Source organism: Macaca mulatta, chromosome 14, assembly GCF_049350105.2.
Source record: "Macaca mulatta isolate MMU2019108-1 chromosome 14, T2T-MMU8v2.0, whole genome shotgun sequence".
NCBI lineage: Eukaryota > Metazoa > Chordata > Mammalia > Primates > Cercopithecidae > Macaca > Macaca mulatta.
In genome coordinates, this window is record NC_133419.1 from 33,416,939 (window position 1) to 33,435,788 (window position 18,850).

The window sequence follows — 18,850 nt, forward strand, 5'->3', positions numbered from 1 at the left end:
AATTCCAGCTACTCAGGAGGCTAAGGCAGGAGAATCACTTGAACCCGGGAGGCAGAGGTTGCAGCGAGCCAAGATCACACCACTTTACTCCAGCCTGGGTGATAGAGTGAGACTCAGGCTCAAAAAAAACAAAAAACAAAACAAAACAAAAACCCTAGAACCTGTACTGGGGTGCAGTGTCAATAAGGGTTTTTAGTTGAAGACTACAGAACCCTCTGTAGTGTAAGCACAAAGGAATTTACCAGTTTACTAGAGTATATTGGACAGCTTGCAGAATTTCCAAAAGAGTCAGGCTTGGATGTTACACACCCAGAAAAAAATATACCTTATGACAAACCCACAGCCAATATCATACTGAATGGGCAAAAGCTGGAAGCATTCTCCTTGAAAACTGGCACAAGACTGGGATGCCCTCTCTCACCACTCCTATTCAACATAGTGTTGGAACTTCTGGCCAGGGCAATCAGGAAAGAGAAAGAAATAAAGGGTATTCAATTAGGAAAAGAGGAAGTCAAATTGCCCCTGTTTGCAGATGACATGATTGTTTATATAGAAAACCCCATCATCTCAGCCCAAAATCTCCTTAAGCTGATAGGCAACTTCAGCAAAGTCTCACGATACAAAATCAATGTGCAAAAGTCTCTAGCACTCTTATACACCAATAGCAGACAAACAGCCAAATCATGAGTGAACTTCCACTCACAATTGCTTCAAAGAGAATAAAATACCTAGGAATCCAACTTACAAGGGATGTGAAGGACCTCTTCAAGGAGAACTACAAACCACTGCTCAATGAAATAAAAGAGGACACAAACAAATGGAAGAACATTCCATGCTCATGGATAGGAAGAATCAATATTGTGAAAATGGACATACTGCCCAAGGTAATTTATAGATTCAATGCCATCCCCATTAAGCTACCAATGACTTTCTTCACAGAATTGGAAAAAACTACTTTAAAGTTCATATGGAACCAAAAAAGAGCCCGCATTGCCAAGACAGTCCTAAGCCAAAAGAACAAAGCTGGAGGCATCATGCTACCTGACTTCAAACTATACTACAAGGCTACAGTAACCAAAACATCATGGTACTGGTACCAAAACAGAGAGATAGACCAATGAAACAGAACAGAGCCCTCAGAAATAATCCCACACATCCACAACCATCTGATCTTTGACAAACCTGACAAAAACAAGAAATAGGGAAAGGATTCCCTATTTAATAAACAGTGCTGGGAAAACTGGCTAGCCATAAGTAGAAAGCTGAAACTGGATCACCTCCTTACACCTTATACAAAAATTAAGTTAGAGACTTAAATGTTAGACCTTAAACCATAAAAACTCTAGAAGAAAACCTAGGCAATACCATTCAGGACATAGGCATGGGCAAGGACTTCATATCTAAAACACCAAAAGCAATGGCAACAAAAGCCAAAACTGACAAATAGAATCTAATTAAACTAAAGAGCTTCTGCACAGCAAAAGAAACTACCATCAGAGTGAATAGGCAACCTATAGTGTGGGAGAAAATTTTTGCAATCTACCCATCTGACAAAGAGCTAATATCCAGAATCTACAAGGAACTCAAACAAATTTACAAGAAAAAACAAACAACCCCATCAAAAAGTGGGCAAAGGATATGAACAGACACTTCTCAAAAGAAGACATTTATGCAACCAAGAGACACATGAAAAAATGCTCATCATCACTAGCCATAGAGAAATGCAAATCAAAACCACAATGAGATACCATCTCACACCAGTTAGAATCGCGATCATTAAAAAGTCAAGAAACAACAGGTGCTGGAGAGGATGTGGAGAAATAGGAACACTTTTACACTGTTGGTGGGACTGTAAACTAGTTCAACCATTGTGGAAGACAGTGTGGCGATTCCTCAAGCATCTAGAACTAGAAATACCATTTGACCCAGCCATCCCATTACTGGGTATATACCCAAAGGATTATAAATCATGCTGCTATAAAGATACATGCACACATATGTTTATTGTGGCAGTATTCACAATAACAAAGACTTGGAACCAATCCAAATGTCCATCAACGACAGACTGGATTAAGAAAATGTGGCACATATACACCATGGAATACTATGCAGCCATAAAAAAGGATGAGTTTATGTCCTTTGTAAGGATGTGGATGCAGCTGGAAACATCATTCTCAGCAAATTATTGCAAGAACAGAAAACCAAACACGGCATGTTCTCACTCATAGGTGGGAATTGAACAATGAGAACACTTGGACACAGGAAGGGGAACATCACACACCAGGGCCTGTTGTGGGGTGGGGGTGGTGGGGAGAGATAACATTAGGAGATATACCTAACGTATATGACGAGTTAATAGGTGCAGCACACCAACATGGCACATGTATACATATGTAACAAACCTGCACATTGTGCACATGTACCCTAGAACTTGAAGTATAATAAAAAAGAAAAAAAATACCTTATCATCAACACCTCAGGACTATCCTAGCGGTATTCCTATTTCTGCACTCTCTGTTGCTGCAGGCTATAATACCAGAGACTGAACGCTTGGCAAAGCTGCTACCTGGTTTCAGAAGAATCAAATGCCTCTACCCTCATGCTCGCCAGGACAGCCTCCCTGTATGTGGCCTCCATCTTAGTTTCTCTCTTCTACCTCCACGTGTCAGGTAAACAAAGCCATTTCCTGGAAACTTGGTCACATAAGCTTACTGCAAAAATTTCTCAGAACATGGTTTTGTCTTTCTATCCTCTATAGTAATGAAGAGTATAAAACGGAGAGTTTTGAGGATGTAGAGAGAAAGTCAGAGGAGACTTCATGGGTGACTAAATGTGAAACCTTGAAAGGGGAGTAGTTGTTCACCCAAAGGATAAGAAAATCCAGGCAGAAAGAAAAGCTTGAGATAAGGCATGGATGCGTGGAAGAATGGAGAGGTTTGGGGAAAGATAAGATATTTAGTATGGCTGGAGCGTTGGTGAATGTGCTGAGGATGGGGTCGGGGGAGAGGAACAAAGACAGATGAGCCAAGAAAGTAGGCAGTGAGTAAACTGAGAGGGGTCCTGTTTGCCCTTAGAAGCGTGGCTTCTCCCTGACTAAGCTCAGATTCAGGTGGTTTCTCTAGAGCTAACCAAAGCCTGCAAATTGTCAATTAGGTGTTTCTGCCCCAACCATAGACCCTGACTTTAATCTTTGCCTTGTAAAGTAGCACCATATGTAAGTCCATTCAGGGTGCTATAAAAGACAAAACAAAACAAAAGTACCGGAAACTGGATGGCTTCTGAAAAACAGAAAATTATTTCTTACAGTTCTGAAGGTTGGAAAGTCCGAGATCAAGGCACCAGTAGATTCGGTATCTGGTGAAGGCCTGTTTTCAGATAGATGGCGACTTCTTGTTCTGTCCTCACATGGTAGAAGAGGCAAGGCAGTTCTCTGGGGCTTCTCTTTTATAAGGGCAATAATCCCATTCACGGGGCCCCGCTGTCATGACCTAATCACCTCCCAAATACTGTCACCTTGTGGGGGCAAGATTTCAGCATATGAATTTGGGGAGGACACAGGCATTCACACCATGGCATCCCCTAACAACATTGTACCTACTGGGCAAAACACAAACACATACATTCACAACACTTTCAACAGAGTTAGTTAGTTCCATAAACAGAGAAGTGTTCTCTTCATCTTTTCAGAATATTTCAGTTGTTCCAATATTCAAAAGTATAAAGGCAAAATATGATCAAGATGACTTTTCTGTTCAACCACCTCTACCTTGTCCCAATTTTACGACGCTTTCCCTAACAGGGCCATGTTGTTACACTCGAAAGGGGACTCAGCCCTCCATCAAGGCAAGGTAGGCATTGCTTCTTTTTCACCTTTTGAGGTGTCTTCTCAGTCACAGTGTTCTTTCCTTCTCTGAGAAACACATCCTTTCCTCCCACCAGGGCCCTATATAATTCTGCCTCGGGCCAAAACTGATTCAACTGGGTTATGAACTCCTGATCCAAGCTGAGTAAAGTGGATTCTATTTCCTAGAAATTTAGAAATCATTCATTCTTCCATTCAACAAATATTTATTGAACCCTGACTTTAAATTAAGCATTGTTCTAGGAGCTGGGGCTATAGCGGATACATTTTCTCCTGAGACCGCATTGCATCATTCTGGGTTCAGTTAGACATCTGTGCTTCTTTATGCATTCCCTCTCTTTGTTTCAGCTGACTTAGTAGGTGTCTATCCTTTGCAACAACAAAAAAATCCTTTCTAAGACAATTTCACATTGTTATTCATGATAGGAAATGCCTTATTTTCATTCTTTAGGCTTTCAAAGCCATTTTTTCACAGTAAAGAACCTGAGAAATCTCTCCAAAATTTTAATTTAGGTAAATTTTTGTTGATTGCTCAAATTTGGTCTAAAAAAATCTTTAATTTTGAGCTTGAGACTGTTATCCAATATAGGATACCATAGATTACATTGAGTAATGTATCAAAGCCTTCCACTGGTGAACATACACCAAAATCTCTGTCTTTTATTAATCACACAATAGACCACCTACAGAGAGAGAGAGAGAGAGAGAGAGAGAGAGAGAGAGAAAGAGAGAGAGAGCACCTGTAATAGACTCTTGTGTAAGGAAGCAAAATAGAAAAGCAGAAAATTTGATTAGAAGCGTGTGGTTTGCAAGACAAATTTGAGTTTAAATACCCCTTCCCCTAGTGATCTTGGGGAATTTCAAATCTATAAAAAAAGAGACAGTATCACAATATTTCACAAGACTATTGTGAGAATTCAAGTAAATAAGGATGTGTATAAAGACCCTAGCACGTAAATGATCATCACTAAATAGGTAGTTATTATTTATTATTAGGATCTTTATTGAGCTGCAATGGATATGTAAATAAATATAGGTATGTACTCATGATGCACAGGTATCCACCTGTGTATAGCAGTTGCACTATTTCCCTTGCCTAAGGAGAAACTGAAATGGTAGTTTAGGCCAAGAGATGATTCAGACCCATGTGTATGACTAATTACAGTACTTAACAAGAAATTGTAATCATATCCAATGATGTAGCTAGAGGTGTGAGTTTCTGCTAACTGAGGATCTGGTGTCACCTTCAACAAACCCCCCTCATTCTGAATGCATCTAGAAGCTCTAAATGCTTTGCTGGAAATTGAAAGGGTAGTGCCTTAGTCCATGAGGGCTTCTATAACAAAATACCATAGATAGGGTGGCTTATAAACAACAGAAATTTATCCTTATGGTTCTGGAGCCTGGGAAGACCAAGATCAAGGTGCTAGTAGATTCTGTGTCTGATAAGGATTCATTTCCTGGTTCATAGATGATGCTTCTTTAGTGTATCCTTGCATGACGAAAGGAGGCAAGGCAGCTCTCCGGAGCCTCTTTTATAAGGGTACTAATTCCATCCATGAGGACTGCACCTTCATGATCTAGTTGCCTCCCAAATGCCTTACCTCCTAATATCATCACATTGATGATTAGGTTTCAATACATGAATTTGGGGAGGATGCAAACATTCAGACCACAGCAGGTAGGGAGGGAAATGGGATGGTGATTCCATTTCTCTACTACCCAAAGGCTGATTGATATCAAGGAAGGAGTGTAGAACTCTTCTTTACCCCCAGGGTCTTCGAAAATGACTATTTGGGAAAACAGTAATGATACCACGTGTGATCACCACAGGTACCTCACACTGGGCCAGCATTCACCAGTACTACTGTGGACTGTTAAGGGTCACCAGTTAAAAGTGCTGACTCTGAAGTTTGACTTTCAGAATTCAAATTTTGACTATGCCTCTTGACTTTGGTCTAGTTTCTTAGCTTTCCTAAAATGCGGCTTTCCCCTTATGTAAATGGTCATGATGATATTAATGTGTGCTGCACTAGTTTCCTGTGACTGCTGTAAAATATATTAGAATCTTGGTGACTTAAAACAACAGAAATTTATTCTCTCCCAATTCTGGAGGCCAGAGGTCCAAAGTCAATTTTACCAGCTGAAATCAAGATATCAGTAAGGCCACAGTCCCTCCAGAGGCCTTAGGGGAGAATCCACTTCTTGCCTCTTCCAGTTCCTGGTGGCTTCCCGAATTTCTTGGCTTGTGGCCTCATTATTCCAATTTCTGCCACCTCCATGGTCACATTATCTTCTCCTCTTCTGTGTGTCAAATATTCCTCTACATCCCTCTTTTTTTTTTTTTTTTTTTTTTTGACAAAGAGTTTCTCTCTTGTTGCCTAGGCTAGAGTGCAATGGCGCGATCTCGGCTTGCTGCAACCTCTGCCTCCCGGGTTTAAGCGATTCTCCTGCCTCAGTCTCCCAAGTAGCTGGGATTACAGGCATTCGCCACGACACCTGGTTAATTTTGTATTTGTAGTAGAGATGGGATTTCTCCATGTTGGCCAGGCCGGTCTCGAACTCCTGACCTCAGGTGACCTGCCCACCTTGGCCTCCCAAAGTGCTGGGATTACAGGCTTGAGCCACCACACCCAGCCTTACCTCCCTCTTATAGGGATGTATGTGGTTGCATTCGAGTCCACCCTGATAATCTGGAATAATCTTCCCATCTGCAAAGACCCTTTTCTTTGCCTATAAGGGAACATTTACAGGTTCCAGGGATTCTGACATGGATATCTTTTGGGGGGCTATTTATAGGCTACCACATCAGCCTTGTAGTCTTATCGTGAGGGTTGAATGAAATATACCAATAAAGCAACAATATACCAATATACCAACCGTGGCAACATTGGGAGTGTTTACTAAGCATTGTCTGCTATTACCAGGCAGATGTTGCTGACTGCAAGGTGATCTTGAAGGAATTTAGCCCAAAGAGGGATAGAGGAAGACAGGAAGGGAACTGGTTGGTGGTAGCTGATCTTCCTCAATTACACATAAGAATCCAAATGTTTTATTTTGATACTCTTTGCCTGTGACTTTCACAAACACCTCTGTAGGGCATAACTCCTTGTGTGATTGGTAAGTTGGGGGATATTGAAAGGAATCCAGAAATTGATGCCAAAGGACTTATTTTCCTGTTCTTATTAATCCATATTTGAAAATAACGTATTCATAGAAATTTCATTTCTACTCAAATTCCAAAATGAATAATCTTCAAATTCTGAATAAAGAAAACCTCCTTGTTCTGGAAATTTTTTAACTTTTCATTTTAGTTTCTAATTTCTTCTGTAATATTTAAAACAACCTGGGCATATTTGTGCACTCAATATTCACTTAAAATTGTTCTTTGTTCTGTCACCCAAAATCCCTGTTGGTTTCAAAGGGAAAGAATAAAGATCAAGATCGAATATTTTAATAGCTTCTCATTTTCCCATAGCATTGGCAGGTAAGCCATCAACACTGAGAATAAATTGACAATTACAAAGCACTTTCTGAGACATTACTTCATTTAAACCTACAAATAATCCTACAGATGGACAAGTATCATGAGTCTCTAGCTCTCTTTTTTTTTTTTTTTTTTTTTTTTAGATCTAGAAAATGAAGTAAAAAACTTAAGGCTCAGAAAGTGTAACAACTGAATGAAAGGCAGAACTGGACTGGAACTTGAAGATCCTGACTCCTAATGACACCATTGACAAAGGAGAGGAAAAGAGGATGGAATAAGGTAACCTTGAGCGAAGACAAAGGGTTGGCTGGAAATTCAAGCCTGGAGAAGTCTGAAAGAAGAAAGGCAAACATGTAAAATGAAGGAAGTCAAAATCCCAAGTCAACCTCCTGTTGGCTTCTGGTTTAAAAATGGGAAGATTAGATACCAATGAGCCAGTGATGTGATGCATTTGACCACGTTCCCTTTGATTCCTTCATTGAGCCCAATGAAATTGCCTTCACACAATACAGGAAAGGGAGTGCATGACCTTATTTGCTAGCTCTTTTTCTTAACCACATCTTCTCACCTGAGCAGGTATCTGAGTAGGTGAGAGATTTTTCTCACGAAATGGATAATTGACTGCCCTTGTTTTCTCCCAGAAATATTTCTTCCAAGAAATTGAAAGCCAGAGCACATACAGGTTAATCAGGAGTTGAGGACAATGCTGGCCGCGCTGATTTTAAATATTTATAATTATATAAGTGACAGTTATAGAGTAAGCATACCCACATATGTGTGTTACTCGGCTCCTTTTTCATACTATAATTCCCTCCTCCTTCCAGGAGGGTATCATTTTCCAAATCAACTGCATTTCCTGTTTTTCAACTTTTGCGGCATTGCTTGAAGCACAAGCTATAGGGCAGGTGATATTACAGTTACCAGTCTTTGCAATGACAGGACCATCAGCTTTGCATGAAGGAATGAATGGACTCATTGAAACAATCTGATGCAGAAAGAGAAATCAGGTGTGAAACTACACATTTAGGATCTCAAAATATACTCTAAAGCAGTGGTTCTCAAACATGGCTGCATCTCACAATTACCTTAGGGGCTTAGAAAGCAAAGCAAAACAAAAACAGAAACAAAAAACAACTGATGGGTCCCAAAACAGGTAATTGAATTACAGTTTCTACAGGCGAGACATTGGCATCAGATATCTCTGTGTAACCAAGGTTGAGAAACAGTGCTTTAAATAAAGGACTCAATGAAAAGAAACTAATACCAATGAAATAATACTCAATGAAAAGAAAATATGAATATATATTCATATTTACATTAAAATATAGCATAAGATTGTAAACAGATCCCACTATACATAAGACCTCAGTATGTCTCAATACATTATTCTGAGGTCTTAGCACTTCTATTATTGCTACAGAAGATTGACTGGGGAATTCAAGTTCAAGTTCAAGATGACTGAATACACCTCTGTTTACTTTTCCTCTCTCCCCAAATTCTCCAACCGCACAAGTTCACTTTAAGTTTCTGCTTGAGTTTTGTCTGGCCAAAAGGAATCACATGGCCAGACTTTAAGATAAGAAATAGAGGCATATACTCTGCCCACTGAGAGACTATGGCAAGGATGCAGGTATTAAAATTACCATTGGTAATGAAGAGATAAAGACAAAAATTCTGTCTACCATGCTAGATATCGGTAAACAGGAACCAGAAAAAAGACAAGAACTAGAACTAGTAGAATGGTGAGAATGTTATTATTAATATATCTAAATATATTTTAAAGATATTTTCAGTGTGTTAAAATTAGGGGAGGCTGGTGAAAGGTAACTGGGAACTCTCTATACTATCTTTGCAACTTTTCTATAGATTTAAAATTATTCCAAATAAAAAATTTAAAAAATTTTTAGGGCTTAATCATGATTTCTAGGAAAATATCGACATCTAATACTGTCATCATCAGGCTGACCACAGTACTTTGTATCCTGTGATTGTCATAGGATTCATAATATCACAATGAGGCTATTTTTCCATGGCCGAACTCTGGGTAATATTTAGTAACCACAATAATAGTTGTTAATGTTACTAACTGCATGCTAAATTCTGTGCTAATCATTTATATGCATTATTTCTCTAAATCCTCAATGAAATTTTCTGTGTGGCTACCATTGTTATCCCCATTTGACAGATGAGGAAACAGTGAATCAGAGAGGTAAAATTACTTGCCTAATATCACACAGCTAGATGATGACCAAGGTGAAACTCAAACCTAGATCTAGCTAATTACAGAGCCTACACATTTAAGCTCTGTATTATGTCCTACACATTTAAGCTCTGTATTATGTCATCACCCAAATCTATTAATAGTAGGTAAAGCTCTGCTATAATTCCCACATCTAAGATAAGAGAATCTACATCTGTGAGATAAGAGAATATTTATTGTACATATCCAATATGTAGGTATGGCTCTCATCAGAATTAGTAGAATTAGTAGGCTGTGCCTACTCCTTTCCCTCACTCTCCTCCCCTAACTTTCAGTGCATTGTCTTTCTCTCAGGAGTTCCATGTTGTCTGGTCATTTCCTGTTTGGAAATTACCTGATAGGTTAATTCACAGTAAGGTATGAATGATTACTAGCAGTTCCATATGTTAATCCTTCCAGGAGTAAATCAATTTTAAAAGAATATCTACAGACAGTAGTCGTTATCCAAAATCATAAAAATGGTAGCATTTACCCACTGTGGCACCTTAACAGGGGAGATATTTGAGAAAGAGGCCCTTAAACAAAAAAGCATACTGAATAAAAATCACCTACTGCATGTAAATTAATGTATACAGGGCACTAAAATTGACGTCAAAGAGAGTTGAGACCCAGGAAATAAGATTTGTCATCCCCTCTCTTCAGTGACTTATCATCTGGTCAGAAATACTGAAGAATCCAGGCCAGGAGCGATGGCTCACGCCTGTAATCCCAGCACTTTGGGAGGCCAAGGCAGGTGGATCACTTGAGGTCAGGAGTTTGAGAAAACCCTGGCCAACATGGCAAAACCCCATCTCTACTAAAAATGCAAAAATTAGCCAGGCATGGTGGTGGGCACCTGTAATCCCAACTACTCCGGAGGCTGAGGCAGGAGAATCTCGCTTGAATCCAGCAGGCGGAGGCTGCAGTGAACTGAGATTGCACCACTGCACTCCAGCCTGGGCAACAGAGAGACTGCCTCAACAATAACAACAAAAAGAAATACCAACGCATCCACAAAATCATATAACAAAGCACCCCATAATGTGGTACTCAGCATTTTCAAAGGAACCTTAGAGGAGTTGAAACGATGGACCAGGTTCACAGGTCCAAACACCAGCCTGATTTAAAATGTTCCTACTAAAAACAAGTGTGGTGGTGGTATGCCTTTTATTTGTACTAGAGTTGACTTATTATTACTATTATTATTTTAAATTTTAGAGACGGGTCTCAGTAGCCCAGACTGGAGTGCAGTGATGCCATCACAGCTCACTGCAGCCTTGAACTCCTAGGCTTAAGCAATCCACTGACCTCAGCCTCCCTGAGTAGGCAGGACCTCAGGCGCATGTGCCACTGAGCCCAGCGTACATCTGGATTTTAATAGCACCGTTTCTGAGCTCTTATATTAATATTGATGTTGTCATTTTGGTTGCTATTTTTGTTAAAGGAGGACTTATTGTGTACAAACTACCCTCCTCACACTTTTTCATTTTTCTCTCCAACACTCCTTTGAGGTCTATTTAGATGAGGAAGCTGACTACCTTGGGTATGTGCCCAAGGTTTTACCACCAATAAACAGTGGCTCTGGGTTTCAAACACTGCCCTCCACATACCCTGCCTCTTCTCAGCTCCTATCAGTGTATGGCCCCCATGGCATGGATCTAATCAGGAGAAGCTACACGAGTAACATGAACAAGGACTATCTAATACTAAAAAGTTATTAACTAGTAACAGGGGATTAAGTACTGAGGGGATTTAGTTGTATACGATTGTTCAGTGTCTTTAAGGATTCCCAGCGTCCCAAGCCAAACTGTTAACTCAAGGCAAAAAAAGTGTTTGTGCTTCTGTTATATTCCCCTATGACGCCAAACACAATCCTGGGCATAAAATAACTCGGGCGTTTACACCCAAGTTCAAATCCTCACTTTGCTACTTACCAGCTGGGTGACCTTGAGCAAATCACTTAGCCTCTCTATAAAACAAGGATAATAATGCCTATATTAAAGGGTTATAGAAAGAATAAAGTGACATAATAAATGCAAATGACTCAGCTAACTAAGTGGTGGCTACTACTGCTACTACTACTATTATTATCATTATTAAGATTCCCTAGTTCTTCTTCTGAAATGCTGCCCAGTGTAATAATTAGGATGATATTTGAAAATCAACAAGACATCCTTTGACCTCATTTGCAGGCAAATCTGTCCTTTGGCCTGCCGTAAGGAACTACCATATGTTACCCAGCCCTATTTTGAACATCAGCTTTTTTTCTTTCTTTACAACAATATTTAATGTTAGCGTCAGCTCAATATCCACCCTCCCTTATCAAAAACCTCTCAAGCACCAGCCTAGTGAAAGTTGGTTTTCTTTAATCCAAGGGTGATATTTCTGTGCCTGGTTAACTTTCCTCTAGCTTTCAACATGAGCCAATTGGCTTTAATCACAGGATGTTATTGAAAAAGATTGGGAAGATTATGGGGAGTAATAGAGATAATTGCCAAGGAGAAACAAGAAAAAAAAAATGAATCTTCCATCTCAGGGAGAAATAAATGGCTTTATTATGGGGTCAGGAGGGATGATCCTAAAATTCCCTGTTCAAGAGAAAATGCATAATGGTAGTTTGGGAGTTGGAGAATTTGGCAGCAACAACATCCACGAATCAAAACAACTTTTAAGGGACAACCTCAGGGGATTGCATTTCTATAAAAGGAATGAGATGTTTTTCTTTATGCTGCTGAAAATGCAGAATCAGAGCCGACTAGAAACACTGCTAGCTCCTTTGTCATTATATGCAAAGGACAAGAAGAAACATGATGTTCCACTATAATAGGGCCATAGGCAAAAATCTCTCCAAGTTTTCTGAAACTATTTGGGCAAGTCTCAGGAAGCAGAAAAAAAATATTTTAACATAAAACTTTGTTCAGAAGGAATTTTTCTGGGTTATTGTCTCTATAATAATGGAAAGCTTTAAATTTGAGCCCCACTTCTCCTTATTCCAAATGCACAAAGACCAGCCGTCTGGAGTTGTGGTTGCTCTGAATGGCATTTTAGAACAAGCTGGGAATGTGAGTGGTCTCACACTATAGGGCACTGCAACTCTGCACAGAATGTCCCCAGGACTGCCAGTCAGCAAGTGCTTCAGGGACCTTGATTTTAAGTAGAGGAGCTGAGGTCTCTCCTGCTCTCACTTAGAGCTGACCATGAGCTCTTAAAATCCTGATGATAGAGACTCACAGAAAGGCTCAGAGAGAAGATAACATGAATACTAAAAGGTTCATTTTCCATTTACACTGAAATTATTGTCTTCTCATCAACTGACTTATTTTAGAACTACCTCATTTCTCAGCAATATTCAATGTTATATTTTTCCTCAATTATTTATTCTATTCTTAAATATTAATATTTGGATGTCCACTTTGTGCAAAAGAAGAAAGCAAGGACCCAGAACTGATGTGACTACTTCCAAGCTCTCCCAATGTTGGGGGTGGGGGAATCTGAGCATCCCACGAAGCCCACCTTGGCTCTTCTGCTTCCCAAGGAAGCCTAGTCAAAGAGTCACCTGCCCTGAGACTGACACTTACGGGTTTTCCTGGCAATCTCCTGGGGAATGGCAGCTCCTTAATGGGAGCAATCTAAATCCAGTGCAGTGAACAAATGCTACCAAGACATAGAACTTAAAATGAGATACTGACTTTTAGGCCCCAACATTATTGCCCATGCCCCTGGAACTTGCTTCACCCTGACGAGTTTATTTATTAATATGGAAGGTTAAATGCTCACATTTTTAAAATGTCATGTGTCTTATCAGGATCTTGGATACATCTTCAGTTAAGGCCTTCAATATATAAAAGTTAGTTTCGACATTGGGAAATACTTGGAAGGCCAGCATTACAAGAATGAATGTGTGGATATAAATAATTACTGGAATTTGATTACATCACCATCACTCACTTTCCACCAACTCCTATTCTTAAAAGAACGGTATCTGATTGGGATTGTTTAAATATTTTCATTATTTTTCCTCAAGAGCAACTAAGACTTCAGGCTTAATTAGAATGAAATCGGTACCTTGAACAAATTCTATTCAATGTTAATTTACTAAGAGGCCATTAATACATAATCCATAATCCATAATACATATATATGTGTCCCTAATAGCATAATTTTTTTTTTTTGAGATGGAGTTTGGCTCTTGTTGCCTAGGCTAGAGTGCAATGGCATGATCTTGGCTCACTGCAACATCCGCCTCCCAGTTTTAAGGTATTCTCCTGCCTCAGCCTCCCTAGTAGCTGGGATTACAGGCATGCACCACCACGCCTGGCTAATTTTGCATTTTTAGTAGAGACAGGGTTTCTCCATGTTGATCAGGCTGGTCTTGAGCTCTCAACTTCAGGTGATCCACCCACCTTGACTTCCCAAAGTGCTAGGATTACAGGCATAAGCCACAGCACCCAGCCCCTAATAGCAGAATTTTAAAAAATTGCAGCCCAAGTCATAACATTTGAATTTTAAAATCCACTGCAAGGATGAGAAAATCCATTTATTGTACTAAACTCATCTAAAGCAAATACCTTTTTAGTAACCAAATAATGCATACCCTTGGGGAAGGTAAATTGCAGCTCATTTCCTACTCAGGTAATTACATTCTCTGCTGGTTTTAATTTCCTCCCAAGGTTCTGTGCCGTACGCAAGGCTCTCCCAGATTTGGCTTTGAACCTCCAGACTCTGGAGTCCATTAAAGAATCGTCCCCACTTTCTCTGAGCAGCTTCTTCCCAAATCCCAGGCAGAATTATTCTTATGATGGGTTTGACTATTTATTCATGCGTCTGCCACCCAGAACTGAGAGCTTCTTCCCAGGGGGCCCTATCTAAGAGCAATCACAGCTTATTACCTGTCTAAGATTCAAGGCTGGATGGCTTTTAATTTTTTGGTGCTTAATGTAGAGAAAATAGAATTGCTTTTGGTTGATCCTGCCAAACTCCACAATGCATATACCTGCCTTATTTTCCAATGGGTATTAGGAGGTTAGCAGCACAAAACTATCCAGGGAACCAGTGCAGTGGAAAAACTGGGTGAAGGGCCATATTCCTATATATGGCTACTAGCTCTGTGACTATCTGGTTAACCTTACCCAAGTTATTTAAGGTCTCTGAGTCTCAGTTTCCTTGTCTTTCAAAATGAGTTTAACACATGATTTTTATAAAAAGAAAATGAAACTATGGGTATAATATCATACAGATATACGTATGAATACAGGGTATTATGATCATTTAGAAAATACAAAACTACTCCTTGAAAGATATAGGTACACTGTGCATCATGTTCACCCATCAGAGCATTACTTTATTTATTTACTTATTTATTTATTTTTGAGACAGAGTCTGGCTCTGTCACCCAGGTTGGAGTGCAGTGGCACAATCTTGGCTCACTGCAACCTCCACCTCAAGTGATCCTCCCACCTCAGCTTCCTGAATAGCTGAGACTACAGGTGTGCACTACCATGCCCAGTTAATTTTTGTATTTTTAGTAGAGACAGGATTTCACCGTGTTGGCCAGGCTGGTCTTGAACTCCTGACCTCAAGTGATCCATCCATCCCTGCCTCCCAAAGTGTTGGGATTACAGGCGTGAGCCACCAGGCCTGGCCCAGAGTACCACTTTACAAACATTATGGGGAATGTTATAAAGAAGGTTGTGCCAATTATATCAAAGAAAGGTTTTTTAATTCTTAAATTGACAGATAAAATTGTATATGTCATATATAACATGATGTTTTCAAGTATGCATACATTGTGAAATGGCTACATCTAGATAATCAACATATGCATGACCTCACATAGTTATCATTTTTCTGGTAGGAACACTTTATATCCTCTTTCTTAGCAATTTTCAAGAATACAATATATTATTAACTAGAGTCACCATATGGTACAATCGATCTCTTGAACTTATTTCTGCTATATAAATGACATTCTGTATTCTTTGACCAATATTATAGAAAGTATATTAATAGAGCTATAGTGAAACCTTTAACAAAAGTACAAGTTTTTAATAAAAATGCAAGGCAATGCTCTCTTTTCCAAATTTTGGTCTATGTTAAATTGTCGGTAAAGGCCAATCTGGTTTCCTATAGTTGCCTGAGCCTGGAAGAAGCAGTTATACTTTCATTGACAAACAATTTCACTCTCTCTATAAATCAACATCATTTCCTCCTGGCCCCCTCCAAGATTCAGCAGGTGTCATAAGGTTGCCAGGTAGAATAATGATTCAGGACCCACAGACCACACTGTCTTATTGAACTGCTCCCAAGCTCACTGGCTCTGGGACCAATAAATCATTGCTTTACAAGTCATCTGGAATGCAAGGTACAGCACAGAGTCAAGAGTCAAGTTTCCATGGTTCTGTTAGGAAGTATTCATTATGGGGGTGGGTATTTTAATATTTTATCTTTTTAGTCACAAAATAATCTTTATCTTAATTCTTTGAATGGCTTTCTATCTGTATGTTTTTTATCCTCTGAATATTTAATCATCCCACATCAGTGTTCAGATACCACTGTTTTTTTCTCTTTATTTTGAAGCTCTTCCAGAGCCCCTGTCGTTTGTTAAAATGTAGAACTCAGGATTCTTTCTGGTGTGGCTTCCACTTTATTCTATCCCACTTCCTATGGAGATTACACACTCAGTAAAGAGTCGGCCTGTTTTTGGTGTCCCTAGCAGATGGAGACAAAGTTATTTCCCACTTTTGCTCCAAGAAACAAGGCAATGTTGTGTTGCCAAGTTTTTGCTTTTTTTTTAATTGAGCAATTAGAAAAATGGTAACACCAGTCTCTCCCCTTTGTAGGGCCTTTACCACTTATAAAGCTCTTGTCCTGCCGTTTGCTCACCACCCTGATCTCTCCTAAGAGAATTGACTATAAAATGTGCTTCTAGATGCCAGAAAGAGCATAGGAGAGGGATAATAACTTTGTGTTTTAAGCAACATTTCAGACTGCAGAAGTAATGAGATTTGCTAATGAAACTGAAAACACAACAAGCTTCTCTGTGTCTTGTTAATTTCTGCCTATTTAATCATCCCACTTTGTTGATGGTACCTCTTGTGTTATTTTTAACTGTCCCATTTTAATTTTCATAGGAAATATCTGAGCTGAAAACTACAATGGCCTTACAAATTAAGAGCTATGGTTTGACCTCAAAGTTAGGACTAGAAAAAGGTCGGGGGGAGGGCAATCCCTCATTTTCATTCCTCTAGGATGAATAGTCTTTGACGCATTAATAATGTTTCAGTTACTAAGAAAAATAAACGTGGACCTGGCACAGTGTCTCATGCCTGTAATCCCACTACTTTGTGGGCCGACGCAAGAGGATCACTTGAGCTCAGGATTTTGAGACCAGCCTGGGCAACGTAGCAAGACCTCGTCTCTACAAAAAATAAAAACTTTTAGCCAGGTGTGGTGGTGTGCACTTGTAGTCCCAGCTACTCAGGAGGCTAAAGTGGAAGGATTGCTTGAGCTCAGGAGGTCAAGGCTGCAGTGAGCTATGGTTGCCCCACTGCACTCCAGCCTAGGTGACAGAGCAAGAGCCTCTCTCTAAAGAAAGAAAAAGGAAACAAGAACTAGACTTCAAATGTCAAAGGAGTTTATGAACAAGAATTTGCGTTCTTTGTACAAAAGAAGAATCCATGAACACCATGATAATAAATGTAGGGCAAGCAAGAGCCACCAATGAATGCTAAAATAAGTGGGTAAAACTCTCAGGAGAGGCAGGACAGTTGCATAGCCTTGAAGTTAATTCCCTCAAAATAAATAACTGTGGTGATTCTAACATGTATCTACAAATCATTTGATTTTCCTTTCTCCGGGAGATGGAACTTAAACTCCCCTACCCTTGAGTGTGAGCTTAACCTAGTGACTTACTTGTACCAAATAGGCTATAGGAAAGGAAGAATTGTCACCTTACACGGCAAAATCTGGTAGACACTTTAACCAAGTGCCCAAGGTTAACATTGCTGTAATAAGATGCACCAACATTTTATAATGTGATGAGATGAGAGGAACATATCACTTCTGTGATATTCTTCCCCCAAATCTGTAACTCCAGAAATCATGAGAAAATGCAGATAAACCCAAATTGAGGGACATTCTACAAAATAGCTGACCACTAGTTCTCAAAATGTCAAGGTCATGAAAGACAAAGAAAGAGAAAAGAGGAGAAAAATTATAAATAGAGACTAAGAAGACAGATTAACTAGATGCAACATAGTACTCTGGATTGGATGCTGTACAGAAAATAAGACATTAATGGCAAAGCTGGTGAAATCTGAACAAAGTCTATAGTTTACTTATTAGTAATGTGTCAATGTTAATTTCTCAGTTTTGATAAATGTGTTATAGTTATGTCAGATGTTAACAGAGGAAACTGGAAGAAGACTCTACAAGAACTCTCTACCATCTTTGCAACCTAAAATTATTTCTTAAAACATTCTTTTAAAATAAGCTGCATGTTTATGGGCACATTTAACATAAGCACAGGCAAAGCTAACATTCATTCATTCTTTCATTCAGTTTGTTCTATATATATTTATTGAGCGCCTGTGCTCTGCCAGGAACCATTCTAGGCACAGAGGAGACCATGTTGAACATGACTGAGATGCCCACACTCATGGAACTTACAGCCTAACAGAAATAACAGGTATAATGAGTGATACAACAGACAGGTTGCTATAGGAGTATATAACAGGGTACCAAACCTGGCGTCAGGGAAGGCTTCCCTAAAGCAGCAGATGATTTCACTGAGATCAGAGGCTAGTGTTAGATGGGGGCTAGGGCTGTCTAGACACAGAGGGGACCCTTCCAGGCAGAAGGAACAACATGACGAGGACCGAAGGAAGGATGGATCAGAAAGAAAGCCAAGAACTGGGGTTAGAGGGTAGAAAACAGGATCTGGATAGAAAGGCCAAGGCTAGAACATGCAGGGTCTGATAGGTCAGGAAAAAGGATTTGGGATTTTGTTCTAAAGTAATGAGAAGCCACTGGGAGAGTTTTAAGGAAATTATGTAACTGTGTTGCAATCTATTTCTCTTAATGTGTGTATTTGCTAGAGTTCTGAGTCAGTTCAGTACTGTTCATGTTTGGGAGTGTGTTAAATTTCCTAATTGTTAGTAAACCTTCATAAGAAACATGTCATTTATTTTCTACTCTGACTTCGTCTCTGCTTTCAGTTCTTATTTTAGAGGTGGGGAGGGGAGTGGACATTTAACTAATTGTA